This window comes from Leuciscus leuciscus (genome assembly GCF_965113295.1).
Source record: "Leuciscus leuciscus genome assembly, chromosome: 1".
NCBI lineage: Eukaryota > Metazoa > Chordata > Actinopteri > Cypriniformes > Leuciscidae > Leuciscus > Leuciscus leuciscus.
In genome coordinates, this window is record NC_138725.1 from 58521083 (window position 1) to 58545631 (window position 24549).

A 24549-nucleotide genomic window follows, 5' to 3' on the forward strand; every position below is an offset into this window, starting at 1 on the left:
AATTTTTTCCAGCGGAAGGAATGCTTTTAGTGATTTTACTTCATGAAAATTGCATAGATGCATATTTTTCGGCTTTAATATTTGTATTGTGTGGTAACCGTTTTATGAAAGCAATAAGGTACTCGAGGCTAATGCTGTATCGTGAATAAGTCACGGCTGAAGGGGTTGCAGGTACTCCGCTTTGCGTCATGCCTAACAATGCCCTTCAGCTGTGACTTATTCACAATACAGCACAGCCTCTCATACCGTATTGCTTGCATAACTTACATTTTAAACACTACATAGGCAGCAGATTTGTCTATTATTAAAAAAAGTATAACATACGAAGCCAATTCAGGGTCAACTGTTATGTATCATTGCACACACAGACTAAACTATTGTATTAAATTTATATTTATGAGAATTCTTAATAAACCCTGACCTCATTCGAAATCTCTGAATTGAACACCATTATTACAAAACAACTCCAGACATCTCCAAACTACAGAAGAGACAAGCATATTCAGGATTCAAGGGATTTATTGAGACAGGAAGAGGTCAGAAAATACATCAACAAAAGGAGGCGATTCATTTATCAGAAGATAAATGAATGAGCAGTGATGTTGTGCAACAGAAAGAGTTGTGTAGACAACAGTCGATACACCTCTGAAACAGCCCGGAGAGGAGCAAACAGCTACTTTCAGCTCATCCTTCAGCTCCAGCGCTTCTTTTCTTTCACCTCGTTTTCTCCTTCTTAACTGAACATGATTTGAAGAGAGACAGTGAAAGAAGAGAGACAGATGGAGAAATGGAACAGACAGACAGATAAATAAAGCTATCAATGGCTGCAACCAGATTTCTGAGTAGACAGGTTCAGAAAAACCGTTGAGTGACTGCAAAAGACCCACAGCAAGACTTGGTGGCAACAGGCACTGAGGTTTCAGCTTGCACAGTAAGGTGCGTACTAAACGCATGCCAGAACTCCAAGACGAAGACGTACACCACTACTTCTTAAGAATGCACAGACAATAATAGTAAGTGATTCAAGCCATGTTTTAGTATCAACTTCTGCCATCAGGGAAGCGATATAGAGTATAGTCATCGTTATGTATTATTTTTAATGTTTACTTTTTTTTTCTTCCCCTTTAATGTTGTTGTCGCGTGTTGTGTGTGTGTGTGTGTGTGTGTGTGTGTGTGTGTGTGTGTGTGTGTGTGTGTGTGTGTGTGTGTGTGTGTGTGTGTGTGTGTGTGTGTGTGTGTGTGTGTGTGTGTGTGTGTGTGTGTGTGTGTGTGTGTGTGTGTGTGTGTGTGTATGTTGTGTACTACTGCAGCTTTGAGTCTCAGACAAATTTCCTGAAAAAGGACACTAAAGTATACTCTAATCTACTCTACTCCTAACCCAAAAGCACAAGAAAAGTCAGCTCCAATTTGCTCAAAATCATATAAATGATCCACATAAGTTTTGGGATTCTGTTCTGTGGAGCGATGAAAGAAAACTGTAACTTTTTGGCCCTATGTCTCAGAGGTATGTCTGGAGGAAGGAGAATGAAGCATATGCTGAAAAGAACCCTCTGTCTACAGTTAAGCATGGTTGTGGATCGGTGATGCTCTGCGGCTGCTTTGCATCCTCTGGCACTGGAAACCTGCAGCGTGTGGAACGCAAGATGGATTTATTGAAGTATCAGGAAATCCTAGGAGAAAACATGCCGTCAGTGAGGAAGCTGAAGTTTGGGCGTCATTGGACCTTCCAACAGGACAATGGTCCCAAGCACACCAAGGCATGGAAGATTCTACAGTGGCCATCATCACAGTCACCTGGCTTGAACCCCATAGAAAATCTCTGGTGAGATTTGAAGGTGGCGTTTGCAACACGCAAACCCAAGAATATTACTGAACTGGAGGCCATTGCTCATGAGGAATGGGCTAAGATTCCTCAGAAACGCTGCCAGAAGCTGGTGTCTGGTTATACATCTCGCTTGCAGCAGGTCAGAACAGCAAAATGGTTTTCTTCTAAGTACTAAAGATGCTTGTCATGAAAGGATTGAATAATTTAGAGACAGCAGAAATCATTTAAAGTAGCATTTTCAGCTCAATTTGGGGAAATCACTTGAAACATTTGTTGTGTTGAGCTATTTCAATTACTTTTGTTTGATTTGTTCATTGAAAACAGCTGAAAGTCTGTAAATGTTGCCAATATACCTGATTTGCAATGGGGGTTGAACAATTCCGATTACAACTGTATGCGGTTTAATGTTTGATGATTACGTTATTTTACATGTCCATAAGCAATGCTTATATTCATTGTTTCGGCTTCTTCGCCTGTACACATGTTTTGATCCAGAGATTCTGTACTCTTTCAGAAGATGCGTAATAGCGCCCCCTACCATGTGATGCCAAACCCCCTCATGGAAGAAGAAAGCCGTCATGTTTACAAGGATCAGATAAACGTTGGATGTTCAAAAGTATGTGAAGTATGTAAAGTTTGTGGCATAGTCTCTTAAAATACATCCTAAGAGTTTTACACAACGGTCTGTCCTCTCTTCCTCTCTTATTGTAGGTACTTCGACATTACATTTTGACTCACCTAAACATGATGCGGAACAAAGCGAACTGGGATTGGTTGCTTTACATGTCAGTCAGACAGCCTATGGGTGGTCCTTGGCAAATGAAAGATGCTATGGAGTCCAGACCTTCTGTTGTCAGTCTGAAGCTCTGGCTAAGCGAGACTACCTACCGTATAACAGGGAAAACATGGATTCCGTCAGTGAAAATTCCGTCAATGGCAGGGAAAGAGTTAAACATAGGAGAACGGTTCCATAAATAGACTTAAATGAATACAAACTCCAAAGCACACATAAGCTGTCTGCAACCCCAGCTCACTAGAAACCCCTGCCTCCCCCCTGCAGTTATTATTATATTAGCAGTTATTAGCTACTTGGAGGGAAAAGTGTGAGTAGAGAGGAGGTGGTGTAGCGAGTCATGGAGTGATGGTAATAAATCATGTTTTCATCTCTTGTTTTTTTTATTCATCTGAATCAACTCACCTCCCCTAAACATAAATCTGCATTGGCAAGAGAGAAAATAAAACAAACACACAACTGCTAACAGCCAAAAAGCCTAAAGCAGACTGAGTGATTCAGCGCCAGTTTTGTTGTTTGCATTACATGTTCATCAAATATGTAAAGTGATTAAAATGGTGGTGTTAGTGTAATATGATAATTGGTGATGTTGTGACAGAGCAGGGTCTAAAAGTCTAAAGGCCCGTTCACATCAAGAATGTTAGCTATAAGGATAATGATAAAGAGAAATTCTCAAAAAAAAAAAGAAAAAAAATAGAAATCTAAAGAGAAAAAAGGTCCCAAATTTTTGGCCCCCACTAAGTTGCAAATGATTGTCATGTTGGCCGGTATATTTGTCCCATACTATACAACTACTAGCATTACAGCATTAATATCAACCGTCATAGATAACACTTTACTTTACAGAGTAAATTAGACATGGATGTCATTACTGTAGTAATTTTAGTAATGTCATATGTCAACTAAAATGATTACAGTAATGACATCAGTGTGTAATTTCAAGAATAATTCTGTACAAACACACTACCATGAACCCAGTAATATAAAGTGTGACCTCATATATTACGAGAATTAAAGTAATAGGCTATTCCAGCCTCGACGCGTTGCTGTTAGCATAATTGACGAGATATTTTATGGTTAGCGTGAGGTGATGTGTTATTTGTCCTGGCGTCAGTGGCGTAAAGGCATTTCTCCCTGATAAGCCCAACAGCACAAGGTTAAGCAGTGGAGAGGGCACCGCTCTAATTCCCCGCTCGGCAGGGAAGATTGACAGCCCGTTTCACTCCATGTCCTCGGCAGTGTTTTCGGGCAGAGCGTACAGGCAGACATACGCAGTGATTTGTGTTCCCACTCACGCCGCTAGTCCTGTTTACAACCACTGACTCTCCCCCCAAGCTTGCTAAATAGCATTGCTATGTGTGCGCGCGTGTGTGTGTGTGTTTAGCGGAGAAAGGAGGACATTAATTTGCTTTATCATCTCACCCCGCCTCAGTCTCCACTCTCAGCCTGCCCTCGCTCCTTAATAAACGGCTTGTGTTGAAGAATTGAATTTAAACCAGGGCCATCCAGCATATTTCTGTGCGAAGACGAGGAGAGAGGGAGAGAAAGAGGGGGAGAGAGGCACATCAATAAAGTCGACAGCATTTAAGAGGCAGACAACCTTTACAAAAGAGCGTGCCCGCTTAACGGCCTGACATTGGCGCTCGTAAAGCAGCGTGGCAAGCGAGCACCGCGCCAAGCGAGCACCGCCACAAGGCAACGGCCCATGAGACGCTGCCGTTTAAAGTCATAACACACATCTGAAGCAAGAGTGGAATGACAAGATACAAGCGGAAAGGTGTCACATGACTTCCCAATGTGTCTGGACATAAAAACCACCTGCTAGAGCTTCAACATCACATGACCTGAGAATGTGGAACATACAAATGAATAGTTACTTTAAATACCAGTCCTGTACAAGGAGAGACCAGGGAGTGTAGTAACATCATCAGTTTAACCAGTTGGAAATGGGCTAAAATATTGTACATGTCCACCACCCTTCCTGAAGTGACAGTAGAAGTTGGAGAAAAAGGCATTAAAGACAAACTTCATGTGTTTATCACTTGATTTGTTAATGGATGTCAAATTAGAGAGTTGGTAACATTTCAAACAGCATTGATTCAATATACATGTTTAAAATCTACGAGTTAAAGTTAGACATGTTGAAGGAAAATCTCACTGTCCAAAAACCAAGTGAGTTTCCTACATAGGCAGCCTTTTAAGGTATCACAGGCAACTCAAAAGATACTACAATTCTTAACTAATTAAGTCAGCATAGTAGCATCCTAAATTGAGAATGCAATCCCAGAATGCATTGAAACAAGCTGAGTGAAAAAAAATCTGAGATGCAAAGTGAGAAATATTTATTAAATTATATGGATAATATATTCATCATCATTATTAATCGAACATACAACATACTAGTTGTTCATTGCTAATTCATGTTTGCTTGTTACATATTAATGTTAATTTTGTAATGTTAAAAATATATTAATATGCACTACGGTTAAAAAGTTTGGGGTCAGTAAGTGTTTTTGTTTTTTGATAGAAATTAATACAAATCAGAAAGGATGCATTAATAATGATAAATAAAGAATGATTTCTGAGGGACCATGTGACACTGAAGACTAGAGTAATGATGCTGAAAATTCAGCTTTGTATCAATGGAATAAATTATATTTTAAAATATATTAAAATAGAAAACAGTTATTTTAAATTGTAATGAAATTTCACCAATTACTGCTTGTATTGTATTTCTGCATAAAATACACAATTTCTAAAATATTGAAACATCTTACTGACCCCACACTGTTGAATAGATGTGTATTTTGACATTAACATTAATCAAGACTAACAAATGCTGTAAAATTGTAATTCATTGTTAGGTCATGTTAGCTATTGTATTAAATAATGTTAAAATACCAATTCGGGACCTTTCTAGTCAGGTTGCTGCCTTAGAAGGCAGTTCCATGTTTAGGTAGTCAGCAGCAAGAAAGCTCACAAGGTTTTGAAACAGAACTAATTTGTTACAACTCTCCGTTCTTCCCCTTCTGAATACGCATGCCTGTTAAAGAGGAAAAGCATGTAGGGGAAATGAGAAAGAGAGGGAATGGAGAGGAGACCAACGGCACTATTCCCGCACAGCCATCAGAAGCCCAATTTATCTGCGAATTCCCACAGACAACAGATGGCATATTAGAGAGAGAGTCTGTATTTACCTCTCAGCCTTGCTTTTATTTACACCCATTTGAACGCACAATTACATGTGTATCTGCTCAGGAGGGGTTCCATGCGCCCCCCTCCCAGAGCTCTCACTCTCTCTCTCATTCTTAAAAGGAACTAAGTGAAGAAGGGAATCCAATAGGAATCGGCTAGCGCGTCTCCTCTCATTCCACATGCAGATTTATGCAAATCCATGCGCAAGCAGACGCTGACCTCAGATCGCCAGACGCAAATGCTGTAAATATCAGTTTTTTCCCCTCTCATTTCTAAAATCAGTCTTCTGCCTTTGCACCTGCTGAAGTTAAAGAGAGGACACTGAAAAAAAAAAAAAAAAAAAAAAAAAACATTCGGGAGATTTTCTCATTAATATGCAAATGAAAGCAATCAGATTCGTGGGTTGGATTGAATTAATCTCTGCCACCCCCTTCGCTTGTGCTGTAATCACAAATTACAGACAGGCATCTGACAGACAGCTAAGGCATCGGATGCCGGCAGACGGGCCTTTTACCTCAAGGGGAATAGTCGAATCAACTCCAACGGTCAGCTGGAAAAAAGCGCGCCGGCACTTACACGATCGGTTCCACCGGGACTCTGTTTTATTTTCGACTTCAATCTTATTCACCGTAGTCTAATCATGAAGTACCTGCAGTCAGACGGCAGCGTTTTAATACACTTACAGCACAACACAGAGCTGGAATCACAAACGTCACAGTAAATTGGATTAGAAAGTTAGCAGACAGACAGAGAGTCCTTCAACAAGGTCTTCATTTTCTTTTGAAATTCGTCATGCTTTAAAGTCAACTAAACTCACTTTCGCTTACCTGAAGTGCACCGTGCACAAAAAAATAACAACACTTCGGATGAAGTTTAATGACATGACAAGCCTCCAAGTATCGACTTGGACAACATGCCTAAATCCATGTAAACCAAAACATTCCCTACATAACTATCTACATTCTTACCTTGTTTAGAGGAGAATATGACACATGGGCCCATAAAAAAAGCAGTTCGCACGCTGAGTCTGAAGAAAGATACGGGACCCGCAGCGAGCCGAGTCTTCAGTCACTGCCGACGCACACCTGTCGTGCCAGCGTGAGCGACGCAGCGGCCCTAGCTTCGTTAGGGTGACAGAGAGAGGTGGCGAGCAGGCGTAATGGCATCATTTTCAACTGAAAACAAAGAGACAGACAGCACTCTCATCTAACGAGGAACCCTTCAGAGCTCTCCGCCGGGCCTCTGCAAGGTCACCTCGTCGGATACAAAGCTCGCTGGGATGAGACACGGGCAAATGCATAAAACAGGAAATGAGGAAAAGAGAGCAAACATGTAAGATGTAGGCATTAAAGAGGAAGGTTTCATTACCAGACGCTATCAGTTCCCGGCTAGAGAACTTTAAATCAGTCTCTCAGGGTTCACTGGTGAGTAGAGTTGTACAGAAGTCTAGACAAAGATGTGGAGAAAAGGTCATGCTTATCATGATTTTATACAAACTTATTATATTAAAGCCATGGTGTGTGTTAAAGAGTTATTCCAAGAAAGTGAACATGGTGTGTGCAGTGACATTTTATTATGTATTTATGTAATATATCACACAGTTAGCTATGTTGCATAACTTGTGACTGACATCTTCTAGAAAGCAGAAGCTCCAAATAGTAAAAGAGAACATTCATTTTATGAATTTGTCAATACAACTAAAACCATAGAAGTAAAACTAAAACTAGCCGAATATAAGCTGACTTATATAATATACTGAATGGATTTCATGACACAAAATGTACAGAAATGAAAACACAGCACTTCATTCTTCAGAAAGAACTTTTTTTATTTTGCACAAAATCATGAATTAGATGCATTTTATCCATGAAACAGGTGGACAAAATGCATATCTCCACCAGCTTTTTAAATACATTTTTTACAGTACAATACAATAGGCCTACATAGAAAACTGCATCACTCATTTATTAATACATTTCTTGTGAATCAGAAAGCAGATAATGTCGTTGTACTAAAATGATTTTGTGACATGCTGAGTCATTGAAACGAATGCATGTAAAGCATTTTGGTAAAAAAAAAAAAAAAGGAAGAAGAAAAAAAAAAATTTGTGATTCAGAAAACCCCTTTTGTGGGCAAAATACATGTCTCATTCAAAAGTTGACAGTCTTCTGTAACCCACAAAATAAAAAATGCATTAACACTTATGTGCACAAAATGTCCCAGATTTCCCAAAAGTTCCCTCCATTTTTGGATTCTGCCATGAATTGCTAACCAATGCAGCCAGCTTTTGTATTTCTGTTTATGAAATGCATTAAAGTGTATGCATCTAGTCAACAGAATTAGTAAGGTTACACTTTGCACCCCCATAAATCAATATAAAAAGAAAATGTGATTCACATATGGAAACTGAAAACATTTATTCACCCTCATGTTGTTCCAACTCCTGACAGTAAAAGTCCCCATTCACTTATGTTGTATGGAAAAGAGCTGCTAAGACATTCGGCCTCACAAAGAAGGAAGAAAAAATTTGGGCGAGAAATTGATGACACCTTTCATTTTTGGATGAACTTATCTTTTATTTTCTCCCATGGAGAGAATGAAGCGCATTCAAAAACCATCAACGTCCACAGCTAATTGTCTCTCTTTCTGTATTCATGGCACAGGCCCACTGTTTGGACTGTTGCATCCTGTTACGAGATGACTAAGGCCCAAAACCCTCTGATTTACTGCTGGCTTCTTTCTTCTCTGCTTTTGTCATCTGTTCCTTCTGCTCCTCTCTTCCTCTGGACCAACAGTGTAAAACGTTCTCCTGCCTCAAGCACAGATAAACACGAATAGTCGCCTCAAGCGCGTGTGTGTGTGTGTGTGTCAAGCAGTGAGGCTGCAGGCCTGCATTTTTAAAACACTTGTCATTGTTCGACTACTGTCACACTGCCATTTTCAGCCATCGTCACCTGCCAACATGGTTAAGCCAGACTTAAGGAAGATATGGTTAACAGACATTGAGTATTATCAGCTTAGAGGAACACTGGCTGAGGTTTCTTGTAGGATGATACCCTTACTGCTCCAACATTCGTTTTCTTTTAACACAACATATTCTTCCACAGCTCATCTTTAAACTCTCTGTCCACCCCCTTTTTTCTCTTTCCTATTCTTTTCCCACTCTCAATACCTCTTTTTTTAAATTGCTGGCATCTCTGAAGCCCCTCCGAAAGTAATCTGCTGCTTGCTCCCGATATTATATCATAATTAGCAGGGGTCCAGGCTGGCACGCTGCTCGCTAACAGATGGCACGCTAATTCTATTAGCATGTGAGGGACTGGCCGAGCAGCTTTTAGCCCTGGACGCTACAGCATCGACCTTCAACCGCAGGGAAACACGGCGACTGGCCAGCACTGTCACCATGGGCAACACAGTCTCATCCTGCAGCAGCACGCGTTCTCTCTTTTTCTTTGCGTCACATACATTCTCTCTTCACAGTGCCAATCCCGAGTTTAATAGCCCTGCATGGTATCCAAAACCATTCATACGTAAGGTGTTGTTTATAAGATAATTTTGCACTTACGTGAATAGGGTCCTCCAACCTTATAGCGTCAAGCTGAGCGATGTAACTTCAGACAGCTGTGGCTTCAGACACACACTCTTCAGGAGGTTGGCGAGTGTCGGCACAGCGATAAATACCCCTATTTTTCTGGTCCTTTGGCCACTTTTATCGATAGGAAAAGTTTAGAGAGGAGTGGAAATTATAGGGAAATCATGGCGGAAAGGGACGGGGAGGTGAAGGAACCGCATTTTAGCTCAATCCTCAAATTGGCTTATAGTGACTGTATAGTGGACTTCAACCATGTTGAGTGGAATATCAAATCACAGGGAGACTATACTGTATTTTCAGTAAGGGTAGAAAACATATTCATATCTCACTTCACAAGAAGTAAAGAGGGAAATATACCTACCAGTCATTCATCACGCCAAGAAGTTGGGCTAAAACAAATATGATGGTGGAAGAAAACAAGATGTTACAATAACGATATATTGAAAATAAAATACAATTTATTAAACATAGGAGCAATTACTATATTTAGGGGTATGACAGATTGTTAATTTCATAGTAATAATAAATAACCATTCACACTACTTTTCAAAAGTTTGGGGTCAGTAAGATTTTTACTTTTTATATACTATTACTCTATATATGTATTTTACTATTTCAAATTAATACTTAGTAAGAATGCATTCAATTGATCAAAAGTGACAGTAAATACATTTATAATATTACAAAAGATTTCTATTTCAAATAAATTATCTAAATTTAAAATAGTAGTATACACATGGATTATATTATATAAACTCTAAAACTGCACACAAGTGTTTGGTGTTGTAGAACTTTGTAAAGTGAACTTCCACAGATATAGGAAGCAACTAAGAGAATGTTAGGTTCCTGTGAATTAGAAAGCAGATAATGTATCAATATTGACTATGTAATGGGGTCATCAGTGCATTCACACGAATTTGTCACTCAATAACACCATAAACAGTATTTCAAACGCATTGAGCTGTATTCTCAACAGGGTTCCAAAAACAGAACAGCGGTGTAAAGCCACGAGTAAACAAGACAAAGCTTAAGACAAATATCCTTTTGGTGTAATGGAGCACCTCAGTAACTGCGTCAGAGACTGTTTAGGTCTCAATTCACCATTAAGTTGTCCATGGTCACAAATTGAAAAAGGATTCAGTGGACAAAGTCAAAACATATATCTTAACTCCTCAATTGATTGAGTCTATGCCTATTTGACATTAGCAGTTTACAGAAATGCTACAAAGAAGTAAAAAATCTAGTTTCTCTTATACATTCAGATTTTTTTATTTATTTTTTATATTAGGTAGACTTGAATCCTGAAGCAGAAAGGAAGAGTATCATATCAGAGAGGGTAACATTTCAGCGATAAAATTGAAATGAATGAGCCAAGAGAAATGGAATTGTGCTCTCTCCGAGGACTAGCTGACACTAAAGCTTCAACTTGATCTGCCAAGCAGAGGAAGTTATTTAAACGAAAGCTAACAACATCCACAGCAAATGCTCAGCTTACGTTGAACAGGCCATTTGCAATGACATGTTAAGTGGTAATAGTTCTTGAAATTTAGACTTCTAACATTGGCTGGATTACCGCTCAGTTATGTTTTAATAGAGCTATAGACTTAAGTCAGGGGTAGCGCCATATTTAGAAGTACAGTGGACTATATTCAATGGATTGTACCGTTGTTTAGCATACCAATCATTTAGCTGGTGAAACATCTTTCCAAAAAATGTTCACTACACTTTTGAAAGTTGTGGGTTTTTAAAATGCATGTGATTTAGGACCTTTATACAGCGGCAAGCCTATAGCCTTTTTTTATTTTTTATCTGTGTAAAGTTAAATATGGCATCTACACTGACTAAAGAGTCCAACTATAGTAATTATACATATATATACTGTATATATACATATACACACACACACACACACACACACACACACACACACACACACACACACACACACACACACACACACACACACACACAACACACAAGATACTTGGTGCATTTTGCTAGAATGCAAAATGTTGTATGTGCATGTCATTAAAACAAAAGAGGGATGACCCAAATACTAAGACATTCTGAGATTGTTTAAACTTTTCGTGGACTTTTGAACATCACTGTACATAATTGTGCTTTGAAAAATTTATAAAATGCGAGGAAATGTGTTTATATCTAGTATCAAATAAATAACAACTATTACGTATGTGCTTGAAGCATAATACCTTATTCAAAAAGGCAAATAATTAAAAACAATTACTGAACTCTATTGAATTACAGAAAAGAAAATATGTATCTAGCAAACACAAATAAAGCAATCTTTTTATAAGACATATCTACCTTCCCACATCTGTTTGTATCCGAAGATGTCACTGAAAGAGGTACTGTGTACATGTACAAACAATTGCTTCACTGCACACTCCTTATAACTATAATGAAACATTTAACATATTACTGTTGTAAGTCTGGCAATGTATTATTTTCCAGTTGTTACAGAATGAAAATAATGTCCTTGAGTATCTGAAAGGCAGTCTTACTTTCATAAGATTTACAGTAAAAACAGCTGCTTATGCTAGTGCCTCAGTATAACCCCAGCATGGCCCTGAAGGACTCCATCACTTTCCATTTTCTTTTCACTTTCACCTTCTCCCTCCCTCCCTCTCTTTTTTCTATTTTCCTCCTTCCTCTTTTGTCGCACCATATCTAGCTAAAGAATAAACCATTTCCCTATGCAGTACTTATATATGCAACTGAAAATAGCATAGAATACTGAACATCTGGGTTTGCAAAACTACAGTACATATTTTCCAAATGAAACAGTCAGTGGGTTCCCTGAATGACTAGTTGACTAATTTGACTTAATGAAGTTCTGTAAAAACACAGAAAATTAACAAGCAGTTTTCTGCCTCTCACTCGCCTCTTTCCACCATTTTTCTTGATTCTTTGTCTTTCCTGAGCTGTAATACGTCTATCCTTTCTCATAAAGTTCTACATCTGTCCTTGAGGATTTATATCCCTCTTTTTCTCCACTTATTTTCTCCTCCACCAGATCACAATCCAATTCTCTCTATCCTCTGGACTCCATTCGTGGTTGAGTCTGACTCCCTCGACCCAGACCTCCGTCTGTCTATTTCCCTCTCTCTCATTTTCTCATCTAATCATCCCTCTCTTCCTCTATATTTACATAGTGGGGTGAAGGGGGTGTAGGCTCTTACAAAATGCTTCTCCCTGTAATATCCTTTTTTCAGACTTTTTTCTCCTCCCATCCGTGTCCTGCGGTTGGTAGCGCAGAGCAAACACAGCCTGTTATTATGGCACGCTAGGTGGGCAAATATCATCAGCCCACTGCCATGGCTATTTTTACACATCAATATTAACACAGACCACAGAGAGTAGCAAAGCACTCTGGGAAAATTAGACCCCCAGCAGAGGTCTAGCCATGGGGGGAGTTGTAATTGTGGATGCATACTTATAAAAACGGATCCTGCATATAGCCAATGCCCATGTGAAAACAGCTTCACCCTCTGAAACACCATTAAAGTGCATCTCCATGTCAACCAGTGTCATATTACTATGGTAAGTGAAGCTTTAGTACAAACATGTCACTTACACAAAGCAAAAGAAATGGAGTTGTGCATTTTCAGCAGCTTTTGTCCTTGTTAGGTGTGTGTCCTGATGTAAAATCCTTGTCTCATTGGTAAAATTGAGATTCAACATAGACAGTATGGAATAGGAGCAAACAAGCCCACTCATTGCTCACTTAGAAGACCCAGCTGGCTTCATTTGAGGGGTCTATGTAAATTTGTACCATCTTTTACTTGTTTACTTTAAAGAGTGATTCATTCCTACATTTGCAACCTGTAACACTGTAAATCACAGTAAACACACCCATGCCGTACCAAGCCGGAGGAGACCGGTGAAACGAGAATAAATAACTTGTAAAAAGTTCACGGCACACCTGGAACTCTGCTGAGTAAGCGATCTGAGTCCTCTCAGAGGCATTAAACCCTGGACCATTACAAGCTTGTTTCCTTTCACATCAAAAACTCTTTCAGCCAGAGCCCATTGGCTGGCTGCTTGGACTGGGAAAGAGCAATCTTATTACAGAGATGCCAAATCTCAGCGCAGAAAAGCTCTACTGTATGCCATCGGCTGTAGATCCATTCGGCCTGGAGCAGTCAGTCATAGGATTAGTGTTGTTATTCTCATCTTTGTAAGTTGAAAAGCACTGCCTGCTTAAAAAAAAAAAGAGAGAGAGAGAGAGAGAGAGAGAGAGAGAGAGAGAGAGAGAGAGAGAGAGAGAGAGAGAGTCAATTTACAATAACCATTATCTATTTTTTATTATTTTAAAATATTATTTATTCATCGTTAATTTCTTTCCGTGATTATATGAGAAATTATACATTTCAGTAAGATGTACTGTATCTTTCAATGTATACCTTCAAAGATTTATTCATGTTTTTTTGTGATATAACTAGCAGTAAAGATTAAAGAAGAAGGGATGATCGGTTCGCTTGCGCTCCGTGCTTTCACTTCACATCTGTAACGGCACATTGAAGATCGTCAAAAGCCTAAAAAATTGGCTATTGTTTGGATTTTGTAATTTTTTGAAATAATTTAAAGGCTGAGACCGGATTTTCTATAAAAAAAAAAAAAAAATGAAATGAAAGCGTGTGTCACAAAGTCTTACAACAAGAATATGTCAGGCCATTTAAATCAGGTGTGAATTGTAGAGATGTCGATTCAAATGCTATAGAAAGGGTTCAAGGAGAATGAATAACACAATAGATACACATACACTAATATACACAAAAACACACATACCCATGTCCCACCACTAGTTCAGCTCCTTTGGGAAAAAGAAAAGAACAGTAAATGAAGGACATTTTACAGAACTCACAACCTTTCCAGGCATGAGCTGTGTTCAGCATCCTAAACCTAAAATGTCCCTTACGCGCAACTTTATTCACTCATCAAAATGCTCCAGAATCACATGGAGGCCTGCATAGGATCCAATTCATCAATTTAATGTCACACAACAGTGCTACGCATGTTATCAAGAGAGAAACTTGTAATTTAGAGCGTAAATGGAAACAAGCTAATTTAGATGTCTTTAGAATCGCATGGAAAGACAGTGTGTCACATTATAAAAAGGCCCTAAAAGCAGCCAGGGCTGAGCATCTCCGCAAACTAATAGAAAATAACCAAAATAATCCAAGGTTTATCGCCCCTCAAGAACAACTACACCGCTTTACAACTATGGGACAGGAAGAGCTAAATAAACTTATCATTGCATCTAAACCAACAACATGCTTATTAGATCCAATACTCACTAAACTACTGAAAGAAGTGTTACCTGTAGTGGAAGAGCCTCTTCTCAATATTATTTAACTCGTCTTTATCTTTAGGTCATGTTCCAAGAATATTCAAGTTGGCAGTTATAAAACCTCTCATTAAGAAACCACAATTAGATCATAATAACCTAGCAAATTACAGACCCATTTAAAATCTTCCATTTATGTCTAAAGTACTAGAAAAAGTTGTGTCCGCTCAATTGTGCTCTTTCTTGCAAGAAAATGATATCTATGAAAAATTTCAGTCAGGATTCAGGCCGCATCATAGCACAGAAACTGCGCTCGTTAAAATTACAAATGATTTACTACTAGCTTCTGACCAAGGCTGTATCTCAATACTAGTTTTACTCGATCTTAGTGCTGCGTTCGACATTATAGATCACAAAATACTCTTAGATCGACTACAAAACTACACTGGTGTTCATGGACAGGCATTAAGCTGGTTTAGATCGTACTTATTAGACCGCTACCATTTTGTCTGTTTAAATGGGGGGGGGGGGAAATCTAAGATAATGTTAGTAAACTATGGAGTGCCGCAAAGATCTGTGTTAGGCCCTCTGCTATTCTCAATATATATGCTGCCACTTGGTAATATTATAAGAAAACAAGGAATTAATTTCCACTGTTATGCTGATGACACTCAATTATATATTTCATCACGACCAGATGAAAACACAAAATGATCTAGTGTGTTAAAGATATAAAATACTGGATGACGTGTAATTTTCTGCTATTAAATTCAGATAAAACGGAGGTATTACTTATGGGTCCAAAAAACTGCCCACAAAACCTCTTACAATACAACTTTAATTTAGAAGGATGTCCTGCTACTTTATCCACTACAGTAAAAGACCTGGGTGTTATACTAGACCGCAACTTGTCTTTCGAAAATCATATTTCATATGTTACAAGAACAGCCTTTTTCCACCTTAGAAACATTTCTAAACTACGTAACATGCTATCTGTTTCTGATGCAGAAAAGTTAGTTCATGCATTCATGACCTCGAGACTGGATTACTGTAATGCTTTATTAGCTGGTTGTTCTGCATCCTCAATAAACAAGCTACAGTTAGTCCAAAATGCAGCTGCTAGAGTTCTTACTAGGTCACGAAAATATGATCATATAACACCAATTCTATCATCTCTACACTGGTTACCTATTAAGTTCCGTATCAATTACAAAGTATTACTATTGACCTATAAAGCCCTAAATGGTTTAGCTCCTGGGTATTTAACGGGACTTCTATCGCCTTACAATCCATCGCGCTCTTTAAGATCACTAAATTCGAGGCTTCTGGTCATTCCTAGGATATCCAAGTCCTCTAAAGGAGGGAGGGCGTTTTCACATTTAGCTCCTAAACTCTGGAATGGCCTTCCTGATATTGTTCGAGGCTCAGACTCGCTGTTCCAGTTTAAAACTAGATTAAAGTCGCATCTCTTTAGCCAAGCATTCACATAATACTTACCTTTTATACTACAGTTGAATCAGATCGAATGCATTAATATTATGAACAGCAGCTATGCTAATTATTTCCCATCTGCTTTTCTGTTATCATCTCGGGACGCTCCAGTTTGTATCCAGCCTCTCATGGAAACTTCAGATGCCCCAACACCCGTGAAGAGACGACTCGACGCCCGTGAAGAGACGACTCGACGCTGGCGATATGTTATGCCCTAAATTAATACATGATTAACTAACTGTATTTTTCTATGTACATTTCTGAAATGCTGCTTTGAAACAATATGTATTGTGAAAAGCGCTATACAAAATAAATTTGAATTGAATTGAACAAAATGTGAGTGAAAAGAGTTGGTTTATAGTGGAAGCATATTAGAATGCTAATCACAACAAATATAAAAATCCAAACAAAATTTTTGCAACTGGTGAGGAGCATATTTTTTCTGGTCCAGGGGGGAAAAAATGAGTCTGGCTATCACCAGACCAAGCTCAATCTTTTAAGATTGAACATTAGTCTGGGGAGTCTGCTCTGTATTTTCACAAAGGAGACAAAGGCAGTGATCAACGGGAATTGTTCAAATGACTCTACGCAATTGGATAGTCCTTCAACCAATCAGAGCAACGTACTTTGCAGTGTCAACAAACGTGTTGGTTTGTAGCATTGATCAGCGGTTTGCAGAAGAAGAAATGGCAGAGCAATTTTTGCAGGTTTTGCAAAAGAAAAACATGAAAGTGAGTGGTATTTACACCCACTCGAGTGATTTGTTTGCTAAACTAAAGAAGCCATTGAGCATCTTCGAGAGGTTAAAAGGAATTGGATTGGTTTAAATCATCAATAACGCGCCAGGTGGATAAGCCAGTTTGTGATTGGTCCCCGCAAATTTGTAAAGGAAGCAGGATAGAAGAATGTACAGGTTTCCAGCCTGAGCTGTGGGGCGAAATCAAATCGCTGGCAGATCGGGCTGGGTTTACCCAGTCTAGGAAAAAACCCTCATAAAGGAGAAAAAAAGACCCTGCAATTCAAACCCAGAGGGGTAAATATTGGCCCTTAATAAAGGTAATTTCTGACACCGGAGTGCACACATCTGCACAAAGTGCTTACACTACATATAAACCATTAGGCCAAACCCAACATATTTCATTAAACCGTTAAAATTGTGCTTTTTTTTTGTGCAGCATCAGGAGAGATTAAAGACGGCTACGTCTCTGCAGTGTGTTAAACAACGCTGGCTCTGCAGAACAAGCTCAAAATCAAACCCAATCAACTCAACTGCACTGCAGGGACGGCTAGCCTTTTCCACTTCCTGCAGTTCCGCAAACCGATGCAGAAACATCAGAACCCCCCGTAGACTCCCCAGGTATCAGAGACTCATGCTTGATCCAGAATGCACTAAATCAAAGCTAAATTAAAGCCAACTGTCCTCTGAAACCTTAGACTGGGCTCAAAGAAATCTAAATATAAAATGATCCACATGCAAGCTCCGGTGTTGTGATATTTTTTGTGATCTATTTGTTCATAAAGTTTCTAGCAAACATAGACAAACCCATGTGCAAAACTTTCCTTTTTTTTTTTTTTTTTTTTAAGTGCACGGATTAAATTCAAGGAATTCACATACTGACTGACTATCAGTGTTAGGTAAGTTACTCTAAAATAGTGATTAATTACTAGCTACTTATTACATCTTCAACAGTGTAATTAAGATTACTGTACTAATTACTCTCTCTGAAAAGTATTGCATTACTTTTTACTTTCTAATTCCCATATCAACCTCGACTAGTTGAACAATGCAAGGATAGACATGAAACTGCTCTTTTAATTCTTTCAAACAAATAATTTAAAATTGCATAAATTGTTCTTGAACTGCCCAAAGTATTATGGATTTCTGAAAAGGAACTTTCATGTAGTGTGTAACATAGCTCTAAGTGAATGAAAACATCCTGCAAGTTTTAAATCTGAAAGTGCACCGTATATAAAGTTATTGTCTTTCAAAAGTAAGAGTCGACTCTGAGTCAATTAAATTAATCGTTTTTCAATCAGTTGTGGGCCAGTATTACCTATAACTGTGTCAATTAATGCAGATTGTAGTGTCATTCTCACTACTTTGAGGAAATATTTGTTTTATCAACGTTTATGTTGCATCAGATCATCATTCTAGAGCTCAGCTAATGTATACATGCACTGTTATTGATACAGTTTCCACGTGTTCACCGCAATATATTAGAAAAATACTCGGTAAATAAATTAGTACATGTAAAATAAGGGGTTTGTTGATTGACATGCACTTGTTAATGCTGATGGTGAGGATTAGTTGCAACATCTCATAATGTACCTCGTACTGAGTAGTGTGTATCACTGAGAAACACTGAGTCCTGCTCGAGTCGTCCTTGCGATGGAGGTTCTGGTTGAATAACTATTCTTCCAATGTTTCATCATTCGACTCGCGCTCGCGTTGATATGGTAAAATCGACGTCATTGTTCGTTACTGTGTTTAGTTTACGGTGTAGGAAGCCTCAGGACAAGCAGAGCTGATGTTGTTATGGCAATGGGCGTTTTTGTTTTCGACGCGCTGTACACGGTAGGCCAATCACAACAGACTGAGCTGTCTGACCAATCAGAGCAGAGTATATCGCGGAAAGGAGTGATTTATGCCTGGTTCAGATTACACGATTTTATTTTGGCACGATCCGTTTGACGTAGGGTGTCGTGGGGATTCGCAAACGACAACGGGCGTCGGGACGCAAGATTCGATCGTTTCATCTTGTATAGTGTGTCATAGTGGGCGACAACCTACGTCACGTCTGCGATTCTTCACGACATCACGACAAAAAGACTAGCATGTTTAATTTTTTAACGGTGAGTGAGGGGGAGTGTGTGTTGGCGAGTGAGTGAGTGTGTGTGAGAGAGTGCGTGTATGTGTATAGTGTTTCTGCAACTACGGGCACTTTTAAGTCCCAGGAGTGAAATTTTAGATTTATGTTAAAATTTGTCATTTGATGTTTCATAAATATAAACGTAGTGTCAAGACACACCTTGACATAAATAATTATTAATAAATAATATGATTTAATGTAAAATTATTAAGCATTTATTTTTGCTCATGTCCCACACCCGTGGTTTCAATGTTGAGATACTTAAAATTAGCTCATTCTTTTACAATATGACATTATTTCAAATGGAATTGTTTAATATACAGATTCATTTACAGAATCTTAAAATTCTTTGTATTATTTACTGATCATTTTTATGATTTTTTTAACTAAATGTGCCTGTCCCACACTTTTGAGTCCTTACCGCAACAATGAAAAAAAGCTTTTATTATGAAATTTTATCGAACACAAACAAGTCTAGTTTCTATGGAAACAGAAACTATCACTTGAGCACATTGCTGACAGACTGGACCACCACACTACCTCACTCACAAGATAACAAAAAAATAAGGTAAACATCATCTTTTCTGCTCTAGTATTTATTGTGCGTCCTTACCATTCAGCTTAATAATTGTGTATTTATAACTACATTTTAAAAATAAATGTATTTTACTGTTGAATTCATGTATATTAAGATGTTAAGATTCAAAACTAATGTGGTAGGCCTTGATAGCTGCCAATTAGCTAAAATATTAGCAAAAATGTAATTTCCGCAACATGTCTTTACCGCAGCAAATTTAGGTGTTGCGGTAAAGACCTTGTGTTGCGGTAGAGACAAATTCAAGGTGTACTGTATATTAAATGACAAATATTCAGTATATTATTAGTACTGAAGTATATATTTGTATATTTATTAGTATATATATATAAACATGCCATTTTTTACATTAAAAATAAAATTTTGTCCTTACCGACTCAAGATGTCATTACCGCAGCACTCCTCTATTTTCATTTTTTTTCACATTTTGATTTGCAAAAAAAATATTTGTACACTTAAGTTGAGATGATTAACACATTGAAATTACAACATCTGTCATAAAAAGTTAATTATGTTATCTTTAGTGTGTATGGAAACAATTGACATCTAAGGTTACTGTAAATTTTTTACATGGCATAGAAAAAAACATGAAATTCCCTATCTTGTATATTATTTTTTTATATCAGTATTTACAAAACTGCATCAAATTTGAAAAAGCTATTTAAATATGTAAAAAAATTATAGAAATTACTAAAGAAAAATGTATAAAATGAACGTTATTGTAACATTGTGGTAAGGACACTTTTTAAGAAGATGACCCGAAAAACATAAAAAATAAACATGTTCCAGATTAAAATCTTAATGACTACATTCTATTTTGTGTAAATCTTTATATGTATTACAGACTGTGATGGTTAAAATTGAAATTCATAGAGGTTGATCTTTTTAAAATTGGGATAGTCAAAAGTGCCCGTAGTTGCAGAAACACATATGTGCGAGTGAATGAGTGTGTGAGACGGCTCGCGATGACTGGTCGGAAAACAACGTGTAGTCTGACATGTTTCTTGTCCACGACATGACAAGATTTTTAGGAGTCAAAATAGTGTAATCTGACACAGTGACAATCGTAACAGACAAAAAAATCGTGTAATCTGAACCAGGCATTAGAGAGATTGATTCATCTCATGACTCGTTTGAGACTCATTGAAAATGTAATGTGCAAATGTATATTATGAGAAAATTAAACAGTTTTTTTTTTTTACCTTTGATGCATGCAAACATGTTGTAGGAGACTCCAGAACAACATTAAGAAACTTTAAAATAGCATAGTAGTGGTCCTTTAAAGGGAGATTATATTAAAAACATAAATTTTTATCATTAGACGTTAAAATACACTACTGTTTTATAAAGAATTGTTCTATAGTCTATACAGTAGGCCTATAGTGCAATTGCATCAGATGTAAGTAATTAAATTACAGAAAAAAATCGTACTTTACTTTTTCCAGTGTTATTAACTAATACTGATTCCCTAACTATCTTTATCAGCTGGCTCATTCAGTCAGAAAGATAAGGAATGCATGCTCACACACACACACACACACACACACACACACACACACACACACACACACACACACACACACACACACACACACACACACACTTGCCAACCCACAACCCTATCAAGCATGAGACAGAAAAATGGAGAATGGTACAAATAATATTATTTTTAATAATAATAATAAATACACAAATGTACCTTTATAAATGTTGTACATTTTCAAGTTAAATGCAATCTGGTGCAGTTTGAGAGCAAATACCTGAATGAGCCGTTCGCAGACAAGGAATCGCTGCCCAGGATCAAGCACTCAACACCAGGTACCACCAACGCAAGGTCCTCAACTTGCAGATCGACAGTAGATGTAGAATGTGTGGAGTATCCGAGGAAACAGTCAGTCAAGTAATTTTCGGTTGCCCCAAACTTTCTGGCAAGAAAGTCATTTTCAGACTATATAGAACGACATAAGGTTGCCAGCTACATCTAGAAACGACTGAGACAAATCAGACACAATTATTTGTTATATGTAACAAATAATCTTTAAAACTCACTCTGGGATCTGTGGTCCCATCCCCCCCGACAAGGGCAAGAAGGGTCTTGGTTACCATGACTATGATAAGATAAGTTGGTTTTATTGCTGTAAAAAATGTGGTCACGTGGAAAAAGCAGAGGCCACAGAAAACACCCACAGCCCTTAAAACAAACATTTTCTGCATCAATTAATGGACAAACTGATCTATAAATGAACACACACCCCAGGACACTGTGTGAATGATTTGCTGTCTTGTGTACTATTATGTCTTTGATACTACAGTATGTATTTTGTGATACAACCAACGGTCAATGTAACCCCACCGGTATCGTGTCTCCTATCTAATTAATCCTCATTTAATGACTCACACTTTAGTGTACATCACCTTCTCTTAGAATGCAGTGTGTGTTTGTTATATCTATCTGAGTATGAATGGACACAAACGGCCAGGCTTATGTCTAACCACACTTGAGATAGTCATAAAACCTCCCAATAGAGGAATCTCCCGCTTGGAAATTCCCCCTTTCTTATTGGTTGAGCCTTCCCTCTCTTCTTCTGGCCTTCACTGCTGCTGCTTCGGGTTGATGTCTGTGGGGACCCCCACCGGGGCTCATCACTGAATGGGCAACCATCAACTCTTCCGACTTCCTCACTCCTTGGTTGCCTGCGTGGCCTTTCCAGCCTAGGGTTGGCAGGTCACAATCTGCATGTGCTCAGCCACGTGCTCAAGGAAAGAGAAAACCTTCAACCAGAACAGAGTCAAACAAACCACTCAAGTTCATCATATCTCCTTCATCCAACGGAGAAGAAAACGATTGCAACTTCAACGTTTGAGACTCACCGAACCATCAACATCCTTTTCCAAGAACTTCAAGAATAGTTTCCACTGCAAAGGCCATGCAAGTATACATTTAATGAGGTGCTCTGAAAATGATAAGCTGATGGTTCTTTTCATAGTTAAATGGATCTCTTCCGGTTCCATTCTGTCACTCACCATATTACCTATGCATGTATGCATGTGTGTTTAGATTAGTTATGTTTGTGAAATTAGTGAATAAAACGTGTGCACTGCACAATACATATTTGGTTCTGATTCTCTGCTTGCAACAAAGTTTTCTTTATGATTTAGATTTTGACTACAGGCTCTTAGTAGTACTGTACAGTAAGAAAGACATTTCCCTCCCCAGAAATGAATATTTCTTAGAATGAATAAACAATTAACGCTGAGTGTTCATGGGACGAACAGGTGGGTTGATTGTAATATTAATTTGACTACATTAAGTTAATTCTAATAACTGATCCAAATATTCATAATCAATTATAACAAGTTATGATTGATTATTAATATTTCTTTGAGCTAACTCGTTACAATGATTTGCAAGGAACTTGGTGTTTAAGTGCCTAACAAGTGGTATGAGAATGTCCCACAACCAGTAGTGAACACCGACGGCTGTACCATCATGTGGGACAAGGGTGCGTTTACCGACCTGGCCATCAGTGCAAACCGCCCGGACATCATTGTCCACAACAAGAAGGTCAAGCTGTGCCTGCTCATTGACATCGCCATCCCAGTGGACCACAACATAGTGGAGGTGGTGAACGACAAACTCACCAAGTACAAGAGCCTTGGAATCGACATCAGAAGATCCTGGAAAAACACAGATAGTGCCAGTAGTGATAGGAACCATGGGTTTATTAAGATTTATTAAGAAATTAAGAGCTCTAACTCTTTTTATGGTATACAGAAATGTATTAAATATGTCATAATGAGTATATTATTTTACTTTACACTATAAAAAAAGTATATATATTACTACTAAATTTCTTCACTTACACTTCACTTATATTTGATACACATCTAAAGGCTTTGTACTTCTAAAGCTCTGTAACTTGCTGCTAAATTGGTGATGATGATGAGCATTAAAGACTCACAAAGACTTGGGCATTATTGCATGTGGACAGAGAAAATGTGCATCTTTCACATTTTCTTAAATGTTTGAACATATTGGCTGTAAATTAAACAAATGCATAACTATATATTTATAACTACATGTTGAAGATAATACTGTACCAGTGCTTGCAAAGCAGAAAACGTATATTTATATTTATATTTAGTCTGACCTCCTGTGGTTGACCACCGAACATTCTCGACCATTTCATGGAAAGAGCCTTTTGACTTGGAGTTTGTCAGTGTGTGGTCTGGTCAGAGTTGTCATAACTCATAAGACTCTCTGCTCATATCTCTAAGAGCTCTGATAAGCAATGCTGTGTGGCTTCTCTGGTCTCTCATTAGCATTTAGTGCTACAGCTTTGTTTAAATGATTTAAGCTGTTTGCTGTCATCCTTCATATACGCTGCTTAGTTTCTGATGTATGAGAGTCCCGGCCTCAAAGGGAAGACTATAAAACAAGTTCTTACCATGTCCAGATGAACAGAAAAAGTAGAGGAGAAAGAAAAAGGAATGAAATAATGAGAAAAGGATTATAGAGGAAGCATGAACATGCTGGATGGGTAAAAAGAGAGATGTAGTACAGTGATAATAGCTCAAGTGACACATTCATGTTGGCCATGACCTTTTAAATGAGTGTGTGTGTGTAGCTTACTCTCTCTGAAGGACACTGGATCTAATGTATCTGTCTCATGTTTGAAAAACAATGAATGGGTTTCACACCTCCTTTCTTCCACCCCTCTGTTTATCTCTCTCATTTATTTCCCTGTTCTTTCTCGCTTTTCTTTTTTTGCAGTCCTTTTCCACGCGCCCTTCTTCCAGACCATCTACAGACAAGTCGCCGTGAGCGATTGCAAGTTGCCATGACACTGTCTGTCTGAAGACTCCTCTGACAGCAAGCT

The 24549-nt window shown here is 38.2% G+C and overlaps 3 long non-coding RNA genes across 4 annotated transcripts in view; 1 reads left to right on the forward strand and 2 right to left on the reverse strand.

Moving 5' to 3' along the window:
* Positions 1-24549, forward strand: part of LOC309509719 — a 358786-nt gene that overhangs the window by 310185 nt on the left and 24052 nt on the right. The window lies entirely within an intron of this gene.
* Positions 508-7048, reverse strand: LOC309509695. Its single transcript, XR_014210004.1, has 5 exons — positions 6782-7048; positions 6328-6462; positions 4041-4134; positions 2564-2709; positions 508-737 (listed from the first exon to the last, which is right to left on the reverse strand). It is a non-coding gene; the product is annotated as an uncharacterized lncRNA (long non-coding RNA).
* LOC309509685 lies at positions 11360-23347 on the reverse strand. Of its 2 annotated transcripts, XR_014209995.1 has the most exons (4): positions 21719-23347; positions 21430-21594; positions 14215-14239; positions 11360-13622 (listed from the first exon to the last, which is right to left on the reverse strand). It is a non-coding gene; the product is annotated as an uncharacterized lncRNA (long non-coding RNA). The 2 variants fall into 2 exon arrangements; XR_014209996.1 differs by having other exon boundaries at positions 21430-23347.